This window comes from Panthera leo, chromosome A1, assembly GCF_018350215.1.
Source record: "Panthera leo isolate Ple1 chromosome A1, P.leo_Ple1_pat1.1, whole genome shotgun sequence".
In the NCBI taxonomy this organism is placed as follows: domain Eukaryota; kingdom Metazoa; phylum Chordata; class Mammalia; order Carnivora; family Felidae; genus Panthera; species Panthera leo.
The window spans coordinates 101,994,466-102,009,701 of record NC_056679.1 but is presented as its reverse complement, the minus strand read 5'-3'; positions in this window follow the sequence as shown (position 1 = coordinate 102,009,701).

Genomic DNA, 15,236 nt, shown 5'->3' with positions numbered 1-15,236 from the left:
TAAGACTTTTGCAAATGTCTTCTCTGATTCAGTAAATATTGTTAATTGTTTCCTTTGCTTTGCATAAGTTTTTTATTTTGATGTAGTCCCCATAGTTTATATTTGCTTTTGTTTCCCTTGCCTCAGGAGACATAGCTAGGAAAATGTTGCTACGGCCAATGTTTAATTTCCTTAATCAATATTTTGTAGTCATCAGTGTACAAGTCTTTGACCTGCTTGGTTAAATATGCTCATGAGTGTTTTATTTATTTATTGGTCCTATTGTAAATGGAATTGTCTTCCTAATTTCCTTTTCAGATAGTTCAATTGTTAGTGTATAGAAACACAACTTAATTCGGTGTGTTGATTTTGTACCCTGCAACTTTACTGATTTATTAGTTCTAACAGTTTTTAGATGGAGTATTTAGGGTTTTCCATATAAAGATCATGTCATCTATAAACAGGAACAGTTTTACTGTTTCCACTTCAGTTTGTATATGTATCTCCTTTTATTTTCCACCTAATGGTCTGTCTGGGACTTGCAGTACCATGTTGAATGGAAGTCGTGAGACTGGGCATCCTTGCCTTGTTCCTGATCTGTGAGCGGATCCTTTCAGTTTTCATCCTGAGTGCAACATTGCTAGTGTGATATCATATTTATTATGTTGGGGTATTTTTCTTCACTCCTAAGTTTGAGAGTTTTTATTATGAAAAGTGTTGAATGTTACCCAACTTCTTCTTCATCTTTTGAAACGATCAGATGATTTTAATCCTTCATCCTATTAATATGGAGTGTCACAGTAAGTGATTTTTGTACGTTGAGCCATTTTTACTTCCCAGGGATAAATCTCGGGTGGCCGTGGCGTGTGGTCCTTTGAGTATGCTTTTGAATTTGGTTTGCTGATATTTTGTTGAGGATTTTTTGCATCTATGTGCATCAGGGGTATTGTCCTGTAGTTTGCTGTTCTTCTGGGATCTTTAAATAGCTTTGGTGTCAGGTTCCTGTTGGCCTCATAAAATGACATTGGAAGTGTCATTGCAAGTTTTGGTTCAGTCTCCATATTCTAGGTTTGTTCAGATTTACTGCTTCTTCATATTTAGTCTTGATAGGTTGTATGTTTCTCGGGGTCTACATATTAAGTTATCCTGCTTGCCAGCCTGTAATTATTCAGAATAGTCTTTTTTGCTCTTTTTTTTTTATTTCTGATTTTGAATCTTTTTTTTTCTTAGCCTAGCTAACAGTTTCTCATGTATTCAAATGTTTTCAGCTTTAAGTGCAGTTAAAATATTTTTTTCAGGATAGATGGCTGAAAGTGGAAACTGAGTAAAAGTGTATAAACATTAAATCGAGAAATGGGATATGTTTCAGGATGGTAAATTGGTTATGTTGAGGTACTGGTTTTTGCCAAAATGATTAATTAACTGAACTGTATTTTGCAAGAATTCCAGTGGGGACCCTCCACTGCCAAATAAGATATGAAAAGCCACAAAAGACTGTTGCTTCTCTCCTAACAATGGGAATGCAGGGGCCCCTGGGTGGCTCAGTGACTTGAGCATCTGGCTTCAGCTCAGGTCATGATCTTGTGGTGAGTGGGTTTGAGCCCTGTGTAAGGCTCTGTGCTGACAGCTCAGAGCCTGGAGCCTACTTCCAATTCTGTGTCTCCTTCTCTCTCTGCCCCTCTCCCGCTTGTGCTGTGTCTCTCTCTTCCAAAAATAAGTAAACATTTTAAAAAATTAAAAAAAAAAAAAAGAGAGAACGCAGGCTGGCTAAGTGACAAGATTCATTTTTGTTTAAAAAAAAATCAGAGCTGAAGGCACATAGGTAACCAAAGGAACTAAATTTTAAACACGTTGGGCTCATCCAGAGGATTAAGACCTGTGGATATTTAAAACATGGCTGGGGCAGTGGGAAGAGAAACAATCCACCACAGACAAAGGAATAAACCTGCTGAAATTTTAATTAACTCTTAATGGTCTTGTGGGCAGACAAGATAGAGTACACTACCAAGAATGCCAGTCATAGAACAAATCTGCACCTTCCCAGTAACTATTTCCTAAAGGCCTAAATGAGTGTATGGGAGTGCTATGTTGAAGCTTGTTAGTGAAAAAGGAGAGTTGAGAAAATTCTACCCAATCGCTTTGGGGATTCATTGCCATGGCTTGCTAACAGCAGGATATCGGGGAGGGGAAAAGTCTCCATTGACCTGGCACCCCTGACGTTCACGGGTGCCCAGCAGTGGTCTGCCAAAGGTTGCGATCAGGGCAAAAGAAGGAATAAAATTTCTCAGAGGTACACTGAACCCTCACTTACGGGGAAGGCAGCATGTTCTGAATGCTGGAGGCAGAGGAGCAGGGTTGAGAGAAATCTTTTAAGGCCCAGAAAGCAAGGAAGGATGGAGAGGAAAAAAGAAACTCCCTAGTGAGCCACAAAGCTGTCAACCAGGTTGTATAAACAAAGAAAGATCTGGCATTGAGGATGTAAAACATTAAGAGACATCTAAAATCTAGTTAGGGCACAAATCCCAAGCATTTTGAAAGTAAAAGCCTTAGTTTCACCTTCAAACCATTTGAAGTCATTGATCTACTCAATTTGTCTAAACCAAGTTCAGCTACAGGGTAGATCTCTCCAAATTAGCAGCGTGACGAAAGAAGGGGGATGCCCTTTTCTAAGGTTAATAATATTTACTGACTAGCATATGATTAAAATACACCATAAACTGGATTAATCAGTTATCAAGTACTATTTACAAGTATCTAAAGTAATATTTAAAGACACTTTGAAAGTAAAAGAGTAAAAACAGTAAAAAGATAAACCATTGGAACTCAAAGCATACAAAAAGGTGGTGCTGAGGGGCGCCTGGGTGGCTCATTTGGTTAAACGTCCCACTTCGGCTTAGGTCATTGATCTCACAGTTCACAAGTTCGAGCCCCCCGTCAGGCTCTGTGCTGACAGCTCAGAGCTTGGAGCCTGTTTCAGATTCTGTGTCTCCCTCTCTGTCTCTCCGCCTCCCCTTCTCGCACTCTTGTCCATCTCTCTCTCTCTCCCTCCATCTCACTCAAAAATAAAATAAACATTAAAAAAAAAAAGGTCGTGTTGATAATTTAACATCTGATAGTGCAGGTTTCTAGGCAAAAAGTATTACCAGAGATAATGAGCATTCCATAATGATCAAAGCTCAAATCATCACTAAAATGTAACCATCTTACAGTTGAGCTCCAAAGTAACTGGAGGAAAAAAAAAGAAAAAGAAAAAAAGGGAGAAACACAGGTCCAATTATAGCTGTAGATCTTGCCAGCCCCTCTGCGTAACTGATAGAATAAATAGATGAAAATTAGCATAACTATAGCTGTCAACAAAGTTGATTTAATTGACTTTTGTAGAACACTACAGCCACCAGCTGCAAAATACAGATTCTCTGCAAGAGCATGTGGAATATTCTCCACGATAGACCACAGTAAATTTTGAAGGACTGAAATCATAAAGTATGTTCTTAAGCCTCAATGTTAATAAATTTGAAATTAATAAGAATATATAGAAAATTCTAAAATTCTTGAGAACTAAATAACTATGTTCGAATAAAAGGCACATAAAATCCATGAGCTAAGCTGCTATGATAAAAAGCTAGAAAAAAAAAATTGAGAGAAAGTGAAACCTGAAGTGTAAGAAATGAAACAATAAGAACAGGACTAAAAGGCAATAAACAAGAAAAGTAATAGAAAACTGACAAAGCTAAAAGTTGATTCTTGAGTAAAATGTGCGACCTGTAGCAAGACTGAAGGAAAAAAGAAATAATACACAAATTATTAATATCTGCAACAAAAAGCAGCACATGATTACAGATCCTACAGGCATTAAAAGTATAAGGGGACATAACAAACATTGCCACGCGAGTAAACTCAACAGCTTCGATGAAACGGAGAATCTTCTTAAAAAGTAGAACTTACCAAAACTGACCCAAGAAGAAATAATCTAAAAGGTTCCGTGTCTCATAAGGAAATGAAACACATTCTCATGAAGAAATCTCCATAATTAAAAAACAAATTCCATTAAAGTTTAAAACAATAAAAACCCCAAAGTGCAACTTCTTTTCAGAATTTAGAGGAAGACACAGCATTTCCCAACTCATTTTTGAACTGTAAAACCTAATGAGGATGTTACAAAAGAGAAAACTATAGACCAGTATCCCTGATAAACAGATACAGAAGTCCTTAACAAATAAAATGCAGAATTACTTAAAAAGGGTAACGTGTCATGACATTTATCCCACCAAAGCAGTTTGGTTTAACATTAGAAAATCAGTACAGGGAATTCACTGTATTAACAGCCTAAAAGAGAAAAAAAACATATGATTAGAACATCTCAGTAGAGAAAAAAATGGAAAATTGGAACACCCATTAATTTTGAGAAATATTCTTAGTAAACTAATAATAGAATCAAACTTCTTACAGTTGATAAAAGACAACTGAAAAGCTGGTAGTTAAAATTATACTGAATAGTGAAAATACTGAATACTTTTTAACTAGAATTCGAAACAAAATAATCACTGTCGTATTGTCAGCATGACCTGGAGGTCCTAACAATGCAGTACGCCAAGAAAAAGAAATAAAAAGCAGACAGAAAGAAAGATAGAAAATTGTTAGCATGACAGAGACCATGATTGTATACATAGAGAACCCTATAAAATCATACAACAAAAAGAACATGGAAATATGGTAAGTGAATTTGTTAAAGGCACAGTACACAAGTCAATATACAAAATTCTGTTTTATTTCTGAATACTAGCAACAGTTGGATAAGGCAGTCAAGACAACCATATAACATAGAATAGCATCATAACATTAATCACCTAGGAATAAAATGATCACTGCATGTGCAATTTCTGAACCCTGAAAACTTACACAATATTGCTAAGAGACGTTAAAGACATAAATAAGTGGAGAGACATACCATATAAATGAAGTATAAGACTAAATAGTAAGATGTCCATTATTTCAAAGTTGCCATGAAAGTTCACCACCAATCAAAATGCAGACTTTTAAAAGAAATTGATGAGTTGATTCTAAAAATTACAAGGAAATATGAAGGAGTTACAACAGTCAAAGTCTTGTAGAATAAAGTTGCAGGATTTGTATTAACTGTTTTCAAAATTGACTCTAAAATTATAAGTAACCAAAAGAAACCAAAAAGCATTGACATAAGGATAGATGGGGGATGGAACACGGTCAAGAAATAGACTCACCCATGTATAGTCAACTGAACCTTGCCCCAGGCGAGGATATATTTATGGATATATTTATGGAAGAAAAAAAAATAAACCTCGATAGCTACCTCATAACAAAGTGTAACTCACTGTGGGTCACAGACCTATACATAAAAGCAAGAACCATAACGTTTCTAGAAGAATACATAGAATAGTACCTACAAGACATTGGGATAGGTAAAGGTTTTGTGGAATACAAAAGCTTTACGTATATATACGTGTATATGCATATGGTGGGAGGAGGCAGGGGCTTAAAATGTTCTTTTTGATCAAATAATTTAACTTCTAGTAATTTCTAGTAAGGAAGTTATCAAAGCTGTGGGGAAAATGCACATGTATTTCTTCTATATATGAGATGAGATAACACTATTAGAATTTAAAAGCAGAATCTGTCAGAAATTCTAATTGTTAAAACCAGGATAATTATTAAAGTATGGGGTATCTGGAAGATAAAATACCACGTGAACTTTTACAGTCCTGTTTTATCAACTAAAATGTGTTTCAATCATCTATTGAAGTCTTAACCCCCAAGGTGACTATCTTTGCAGAAAGTGCCTTTAAAGAGGTAATTAAGGTTAAATGAGATCTTGAGGGTGGGCCTATAATCAAACAGAGCTGGTGTTCTTTTCAGGAGAAGAAGAGATAGCGGGAATATGTGTGTAAAGAGAAAAGGCCATGGGACACCTAGGTGGCTCAGTCGCTTACGCGTCTTGCTCTGACCAGGTCTGGATCTCAGGATTGTGAATTCAGTCCCCACATTGGGCTCCATGCTAGGTGTGGAGCCTACTTTAAAAAAAAAAAAAAAAGAAAGAAAAAAAAATGCCATTTGAAAACACAGAGACAAGGTGGACATCTGCAAGCCAAGGAGAAAGGCCTCAGAAGAAACCAAACCTATCAGCTAATTGATCTTGAACTTCCAGTTTCTCCAACTCAGGAAAAAAAATTTCTGTTGTGGCGGGCACTCAGTCTGTGGTATTTTGTGACAGCAGCCCTAGCAAACTAATATATCATGTTTCTGGAAGTATGTGATGTCAGAAGAAAATGTATTTGCTGTGATACAGACAATATAGAAAACCAAATATTCCCTTCCTCTCCCTCCCCCCTCCCTCCCTCCCTCCCTCCCTCTCTCTCTCCCTCTCTCTCTCACACACATGCACACATGTGTACACACATAGGAGAGATTTACATTCAGATTTTACATGGTTTGGTAGAGGATGACTTTTATCGTCTTTCTTACAGTTCTATTTTCCTAAGATGATTTTAATACTTACACACAAGTTAAACACTTAGAAAGTTACTGAGTTCAAATCCTCAACTGTTGCAAATTTTAAACTCCTCATGGAAAATGAACGTGATCCTGTTGATGTGATCATGAACTTTTTACTACAAAGCGACATTGCCATCAGTTGCTTTTGGCTTCTTCCAGTACACTTACTGCCATGAAGCAAGTTTCTTGTCTCTGCAAAAATTTTTTAAAATAACAAAAGGTGAAATAACTATTGGAAAGAGTTAGTAAAGATGAAAAAATGTGAAAGCCACACTACGGTGCCAAAATAGCTATTCTAAACATTTGTCCTAGCTCTGGCTTGCAGTTAAAATTTAAAAATAGCACTTAAATATGCGTGTTAATAACATCCAGAAGGCATTTCTTTCAAGCCTGTTTGGGCTGTTGAAGGGTTTAATTTAACCACAGCCTTCATTTATGTCTAGCAGTTAAGTTTTTTCTTTTAAGCTCAAAGGAACTGTGAGTTGTAACTATGATCTAATTGGTAAGGAATGAAGAATGTTTTTCATGTTTTATAGACAACATGAATCCTGATCATTTTACAGCAGTAAATTATGAAGCACTCCACTCGCTGTGTCTCCCCGTGGAAGCCAGGGCCTAGCTCATTAAACTATAAAAATAACTTGGTGGGTTCTACAGCTCCTAGAAAGGCTCTCTGACAAGGTGGGTTATTTTTATTTCGCTAATGCACGTTCACTAGGCAGTCCAGAGCAAGTGAGAGTCTTTACGGTCCCGAACTAAATCAATTTATAACTACATCTACATGTCAGAGGGGACGTGCAAAGAACCAAACTGCTGTATAGGAAGATAATTTATTATTGATTTTTTTTCAACTCTTTTTTAAAAGCAGCTACAATTCACTGGTTCCTTGGTTCCTTTCTGCAGCAAAAATGATCTCTGCCACACTTGTGATGCATCACATGTGTCAAAGGAAAAGAACGAAGTGCTGGGAGCGTCTGGCTTCCTGATGACTTCAAGAGAAAGAATGATCGTACACACATTTAAAAACAAGGAGCAAAAATCATCTGTCAGCTCTGCCCTCTTGGGAAGGATCTTTCAAAATTAAGTGCAAATGATATGTTGTTTAAATATGCATGTTAAATTAGCTCTTAGCTAATAAATCGCGTCCTTTAGTTAATTTTGCTGGAGGAAAGATTGCCGTCAGTTGTACACTTTTCTTCTGGCCTGAGTCAGATTTCGAGTTGCAAGTAATTTGACAGCTATGTCTACAGCTCAGGACCAGAGGAAGTTAGAAAAATACGGTGACGCAGAATCTGCGTCCCGCGGAGTTTGCTACTGAGCCCTCTACCTATTGATTCCCATCTCTTTACTCTGGTTCTGCAGTGAACACATGCTGTCGTGTGGAGTTCATAATTTCAATGGCACTTTCAACAGAACATGGTTCCTTTTCCATGACTAGAATCAGAGCAATGTATGTAAGACAGGTGGTTGTAAATTTCACCTGCCACAGGGTTACTTTACATTTGATCAAGTCAAATGAAAACAGTCTCTGCCATCAACACTGTTAGGCTTTCCTGATAAAACATCCACTAGTTGGGGCGCCTGGGTGGCTCTGTCGATTGAGTATCCGACTTCGGCTCCGGTCAGTATCTCGAAGTTTGTGAGTTGGAGCCTCACATCGGGCTCTCTGCTCTCAGCCCAGAGCCCGCTTCCGATCCTCTTTCCCCTTCTGTCTCTGCCCCTCCCGGACTCGTGCTCATTCACTCTCTCAAAAATAAGACGTTGCAGTCTGCTTGGGCAGAAAATCCACCAAAATGTATAGCTGCCACTCTCACACCCCAAGTAGCCCCCACTGATGGTGGTTTTTGTTTGTTTGTTTGTTTTTAATGTTTGTTTTCGACAGAGAGAGCACAAATTGGGGAAGGGCAGCAAAAGAGGGAGTCAGAGGATTTGAAGCAGGTTCTGTGTTGAGAGCACAGAGCCCAGTGTGGGGCTCAAACCCAAGAGCCACGGGATTGTGACCTGACCTGAAGTCAGACGCTTAACCCACTGAGCCACCCAGGTGCCCCAGGGTTATTATTTCACACATTTTTTGGTAAACTTGTGAAAGGCTAAAACTTACTCCAACAAATAAATTGTCTGTTGCTTCCCTTAAGTTGAAAAACTTGGAAGTCCAATGCTTTCACCGGTAAAGGAAAATAAGGGAATTTAGGCCCCCCCCATTGTGGCATAATCTGATGCTTTTGAAATCAGAATATCTGAGTTTGAATCCTAGATTCTCCACTTGATAGATTTTGTTTGGTTCTATTTTTATCGCAGCTATGCCACTGTATTTCAGTTTCCTCATACATGAAATAGTAAGAGTAAAAGAAAACAACCAACTACCTCCCATTCAGATTTTTTTGAAGATTAAATCATGTAAAGTAATTGAAAATGTTGGAACTACACAGCACTATACAAATAGTTGTATAATTAATATAGTGGTACTTAATATTTTACTTACTAGATGGTCCTATTTTGGCCACCCAAGCCATCTGGAAAATTGTTAACAAACCTGTGAACAAAGACAAAGGAGGTCTCTGTGCATCACCATCAAATGTGTGTTTTGCTCATCGAGAAATGTGGGTCCATGAGGAAAAACAAAAACAAAAACAGAGGATGACTTACATAATTAATCTGGTTTCTGAGGATAATATTGGTGCTATTGATCAAGAGAGCAAGCATAGACCTAGGACTTTCATGACCTACACAAGTGATGGTTATCCCAGAGGATGATGACATAAGACTTGCTTGCTCACCCCATTCCAAAACTTGGGGACCTCCCATCCCCTCTCTGCAGTTCACAAGGAACACCTGAAGCAATTGGTAGATTTTTTTCTCCCTGTCTGCTGAGTTACTGCCAATAGCAATCAAACGTGTTTTTGTTTTTCCCATTCAAGAAGCAATTTGTCTGTAAACCTCACTCCCTGCTCCCTGCTAGCAATCACTCAGTCCACGTGTCTCCTTACCTTTAAAATAAAATTTGAGGGGCGCCTGGGTGGCTTGGTTGGGCATCCGACTTTGCCTCAGGTCATGATCTTGAGGTCCGTGAATTCGAGCCCCGCATCAGGCTCTGTGCTGACAGCTCAGAGCCTGGAGCCTGCTTCGGATTCTGTCTCTCTCTGCCCCTCCCCTTCTCATGCTCTCTCTTTCTCTCTCTCTCTCTCAAGACTAAACAAACATTACAAAAATTTTTTTTAATAAAAAAAAATAAAGTAAAATAAAATTTGGGATTTTTTTGTGTGCTGGAGATCTCCAAGTGTTTTTCCTTCTTTTGTGAGACAAAATCAACATAAAACATGTTGCAGCAGGATTTCAACATGATTCGATATTTGTATGTACTGTGAAATGATCACTACAATGAGTCCTGTCATCAGACATCACCGTGCATAGTTACACAATTTTGTTTTTTCTTGTGGTGAGGACTTTTATAATCTGTTGTAGCAATTTTCAAACACGTCATACAGAAAATTATTTTTACGTATTTTATTTTTTTTTAATTTTTTTAATGTTTGAGAGAGAAAGAGAAAGACTTTGTGGGGAAGGGAGCATAGAGAGAGGGAGACAGAATCCAAAGCAGGCTCCAGGCTCCGAGCTGTCAGCACAGAGCCCGACGCGGGGCTCAAATCCACGGACTGTGAGATCATGACCTGAGCCGAAGTCGGACGCTTAACCAACTGAGCCACTCAGGCACCCCTATTTTATGTATTTTATATTTCATTCTTCTGTACCCATTTCATCCTCCCTATACCCCCTCTCCCCCTGCCTCTGGCAACCACTGTTCTGTTTGCTGTGTCTCTAAGAATGGTCTGTGTGTTTGCTTTAGATTCCACATATAAATGAAGCCATTGTGAGCCTGCTTGGGATTCTCTTTGTCTCCCTCTCTGCCCTTCCCATGTTCTCTCTCTCACTCTTTCTCAAATAAATTCAACTTTAAGAAAAAACAATAGGGGCACCTGGGTGGCTCAGTCGGTTGGTTCTCCGACTTCGGCCCAGGTTATGATCCCACGGTTCGTGAGTTTGAGCCCCACGCCAGGCTCTGTGCTGACGGCTCAGAGCCTGGAGCCTGCTTCGGATTCTGTGTCTCCCTTTCTCTCTGACCCTCCCCCATTCATGCTCCGTCTGTGTCTGTCTCAAAAATAAATAAACATTAAAAAATGAATAAAAAATAAATGAAGTCATATGGCAATTTGTCTTTCTCTGACTTCACTTAGCATAATGTCCTCAAAGTCCATCCATGTTGTCACGCAAGGCAAGATTTTGTTCCTTTTTGTGGATGAAAATATTTCTTTGTCTGTCCTATCACATCTTCTTTTTCCATTCACCTTTCACTGGTTGCTTAGGCTATTTCCACATCTTGGCTATTATAAATAATATTGGAATTAACATGAGGTTGAATATATCTTTTTGGCTTAGTGTTTTCATTTTCTTTGGACAAATACCCAGAAATGGAATTGGTGGGCCATATGGTAGTTGTATTTTTAATTCATTGAAGAACCTCCATATTGTTTTCTATAGTGGCTGCCCCCGTCTACATCCCCACCCACAGAGTACAAGGATCCTTACCAGCAGTTGTTAATTCTTGTCTTTTTGATGCTAGCTATTCTGATAAGTGTGAGGTATCTCTCATTGTGATTTTGATTTGCATTTCCGTCAGGGTTACTGATGTTGAACACTTCTTCATGTGCTTGTTGGCCATCTGTAGGTGGTCTCTGGAAGAAGGTCTATTTAGATCCTCTGCCCATTTTTCTTAAATTGAGTGGTTTTGCTCTTGAGTTGTATGATTCTTCATATATTTTGGGTATTAGCCCTTTATCGGATAAATGATTTCCAACGATTTTCTCCCATTCAGTAAACCTTTTCATTTGGTTTATGGTTTCCGTCCCTCTGCAGAAGCTTTTTAGTTTGATGCAGTCCCACTCATTTATTTTTGCTTTGGTTGCCTTTGCTTTAGGAATGAGATCCAAAAAGCCATGGCCAAGATGTCAAGGAGTTCAGTGCCTTTGCTTTTCTCTAGGAATTTTAAAGCTTCAAGTTTTTTTTTTAAGTTTATTTATTTATCTTGATAGAGAGAGGGAGGGAGGGAGGGATAGGGGGATAGAAGGGTATAGAATCCCAAGCAGGCTCCATGCTGTCAGTGCAGAGCCCAACGCAGGGTTTACTCTGTTTAATGAAAGTGGCTGGAGTGGGCATCCTTGTCTTGTTTCTGATTTTGAAGGAAAAGTTTTCAACCTTTAAGTGTTGAGGATGATGTTATCTATGGGCTTGTCATTTATGATCTTTATTATGTTGAGGATTGTTTCCTCTCTGCCTGCTTTGATGAGAATCTTTATCAAAGATGCATGTTGAATTTTGTTGAATGTTTTTTCTGCATCTATTGAAATGATCATATGATTCTTATCCTTTATTTTGTTAATGTCATTCGTTAACATTGATTGCTTTAGGGATGTTGACCCATCCTTGCATCCCTGGAATAAATCCCAGTTGATCATGTGTGATGTCTTTCTCTGATTTTGGTATCAGAATAATTGTGGCCTTGTAGAATGAGTTGGGAAGTATTCTCTCCTTTTCTGTATTTTTGGTCCTGGACTTGGGTTTGTAGGGAATTTTTTTTATTACTACTCACTGTATTTCCTTCCTACTAATTTGTCTGTTTCTTCATGATTTAGCGTTTGAAGGTTGTCCAACCTGTGGGTGTATAACTCTTCATAGTAGTCTCATGATCTTTCATATTTCTTTGGGTCTGAGTTGTATCATCTCCCTTTTTGTTGATTATTTATTTAAGTTCTTTTTGTTCTTGGTGAGATTAGTGAAAAGCTTGTCAATTCTGTTTTTCTTTTCAAACAAGCTCTTGGTTTCATCTTTTCTGTTGGCTTTTTAGTCTGCATTTCATTTACTTCTGCTCTAGTCTTTGTTATATCCTCAGTTGTACTACTTTTGGATTTTTGTTCTTGTTTTTAGGTACTTGAGGTGTAGGTATTCAATAGCGTGTTGTTGAATGTGCATATATTTGTGAATTTTCCAGTTTTCTTCTTGTAAATGATACTTGGTTTCATGCTATTGTGGTTGGAAAAGATGCTTCATAGGGTTTTAGTCTTCTTTAATTTATTAAGACTTGTTTTGTGGCCTGACATGATCTATCTTTGAGATGTTCCAGATGACCTTGAGAATAATGTGCATTCTGGTTTTTAATGGAGTGTTCCATACAAAATATATAAAATATGTATAAATAGGTGTTCCTATTTCAGGTGCATAACTGTTTCCAAATGTTAAATCCTTTTGTTGGATTTGACTCGCTTATTATGTAATGAATGCCCTTTTTTGTCTCTTAATACAGTCTTTGTCTTAAAGTCTGTTTTGTGGGATATCATTATTGCTACGCTAGGTACCCTTTCATTTCCATTTGCATGGAACATCTTTTCCCTGTCTTCATTTTTAGGTGTGTGTGGCTTTCAATCTGAAATGAGTCTCTTGTAGGCACCATATAGGTGAGTCTTGTTTTCTCATCATTTGGCCACTCTGTTTTTTTGACTGGCGGACTTAGTTCATTTTAAATAATACTTACAGAGTTATTGTGGGTTTGTTCATTGTCATCTGGATGTTTTGCAGTTCACCTCTGTTTTTTATTCTTCTCTTCCTTTCTTCATTTGTGGTTTGATGAGTTTAGCGATATCCTTAGATTCCTTTCTCATTTTGTGTGTGTGTATATACTGTGGGGTTTTGCTTTGTGGTTACCATGAGGCTTACATTTAACAATCTATATTTGTCATATTCTATTTTAAGTTGCTAATGCCTTAAGTTTGAATAGGCTAGAGCTCTCGATGTTTATGCCATTTATCTTCTTACCTTCACAATAAGACGTGTAATTTTTCTTTATGCTGGATATATCCAATTTCTCTTAAGCCCACAGTACAGACATTTTTCCCCATTAAGTCATCAAACTGCTCTTATTTTGTCAAAGACATCCACATTGCTAGGTGGCTCAGTTGCTTAAGCGTCTGACTCTTGATTTCAGTTCAGGTCACGATCTCACGGTTCGTGGTATCGAGCCCCGTATTGGGGGGCTGACAGCACAGAGCCTGCTTGGGATCCTCTCTCTCTCTGTCCCTCCCCTACTCATGCACTCTTCTTTCAAAATAAATCAACTTGAAAATTTTTTAAAAAGACATCCACATTGCTAAATCTTACCTTAGTTGTCATTTATCATGCCATGCGATTCTTTACACACCGGTCCCTCCTCTTGAAATGTTCTCCTTCCTTGGGTTCAAGGGTACACCTTATCCTGATTTTCTACCTAATTCTTTGGCAGATCCTTCTTAATCCATCTTGTTGGCCTCTTCACTCTCCTGGTTGCTACATCCTGGAGTGTTCAAAGCTCAATTCTAGGCCTCTGCTCTATAATCTCACCCACTCTCGTGGTTTTAAATACCAACCAAATGCTGGTAAAATCCTGATTTTTATCTCCAGCCTAGATTCACTCTCTCCTGAAATATGGGACTATATATTACATAGCCTACTTGACATTTCCATTTTTTTCCTGGTCTTTTATTTTCAACATGGTGATGTACCTGCGTATAGATTTCTTTCATTTATTCTACTTTGGGTTTGTTGAACTTTGTGAGTAAGTGGATTAATTTTTTCATCAAAATTGGGAAGTTAGCCATTATTTTTTTTTTAAATACATGTTTTTTTTCCTATTCCTTTCTTTCTCTGCTCTCCCCCTGGTCTCTAATTAAACATACATTAGTACGCTTGATATGGTCCCACGAATCTTGAGGCTCAGTTCATTATTCTTAAATCTTTGCTCTCTCTGTTCTTCGAACTGATTCATTTCTATTTATTTCCTAGTTCATTGTTTATTTTTTCTTCCATCTCCCATCTGCTATCGATTCCCTCTCCTTCACTTTTAAATTTATTAATTGGTCTTATCAGTATCAGTTTCTGTTTGGTTCTTTTTTCAGAATGGTTGTTATCTTCTTACTGACATTCTCTGTTTGATTCATTATTGTCATGTTTTACTGTAATTCTTTAAACATGATTTCTATGAGTTCTTTGCCCATATGTGTAATAGCCCCTCTGAATATTTGCTAAATCCAATATTTTTGGGCAAAGTGACCTTGTAGTCCTTGTGGGGTTTTTTGTTTGTTTTGGTTTTCTGTTTGATTCCCAGTTCAGCCATTCTTTGCATAGCTTATAATTTTTTTTGTTGAAAGTGATACATTTAAAGTCATATGTAATACCAACTACGATTCTAAATGGTCCCCTAAAGTTTTTACTATTGCTGCTTGTTTGTATTTTTTGTTTATTTTGTGACTTGTTGGGTCTAAATCCGAGATCTGTCTCACTTGTTCTGAGTGGCCACTGACCTCTCTGCTCAAGTTTTACAATTCATTTTGTTTGCAATTTTGGCTTCCTAAGGGTTGCCCCTTCCCCCCCTCCCCCGCCTTTTTTTTTTCTTTTTTTCTTTTTTTCATAGCTTAGTTGCCATACATTGAGTGGACAGAAGTTGTTGGCAAGCACTTGAAGCTATTAAGCCTTTGGTTCTTGCCCAGTGGATCACGATTGTCAGTAGAGCAGCACATTTAAAGTTCAATCTTCAAGGTTGCCTTGCTTTTAGTTCCTTCTGGGTCCTTTTGCATTTCCTCTATGTCTACATTGAGATACAGAAAGGGGATTGAAGAGATTTATAAATCTATATCATTTTGTCATGT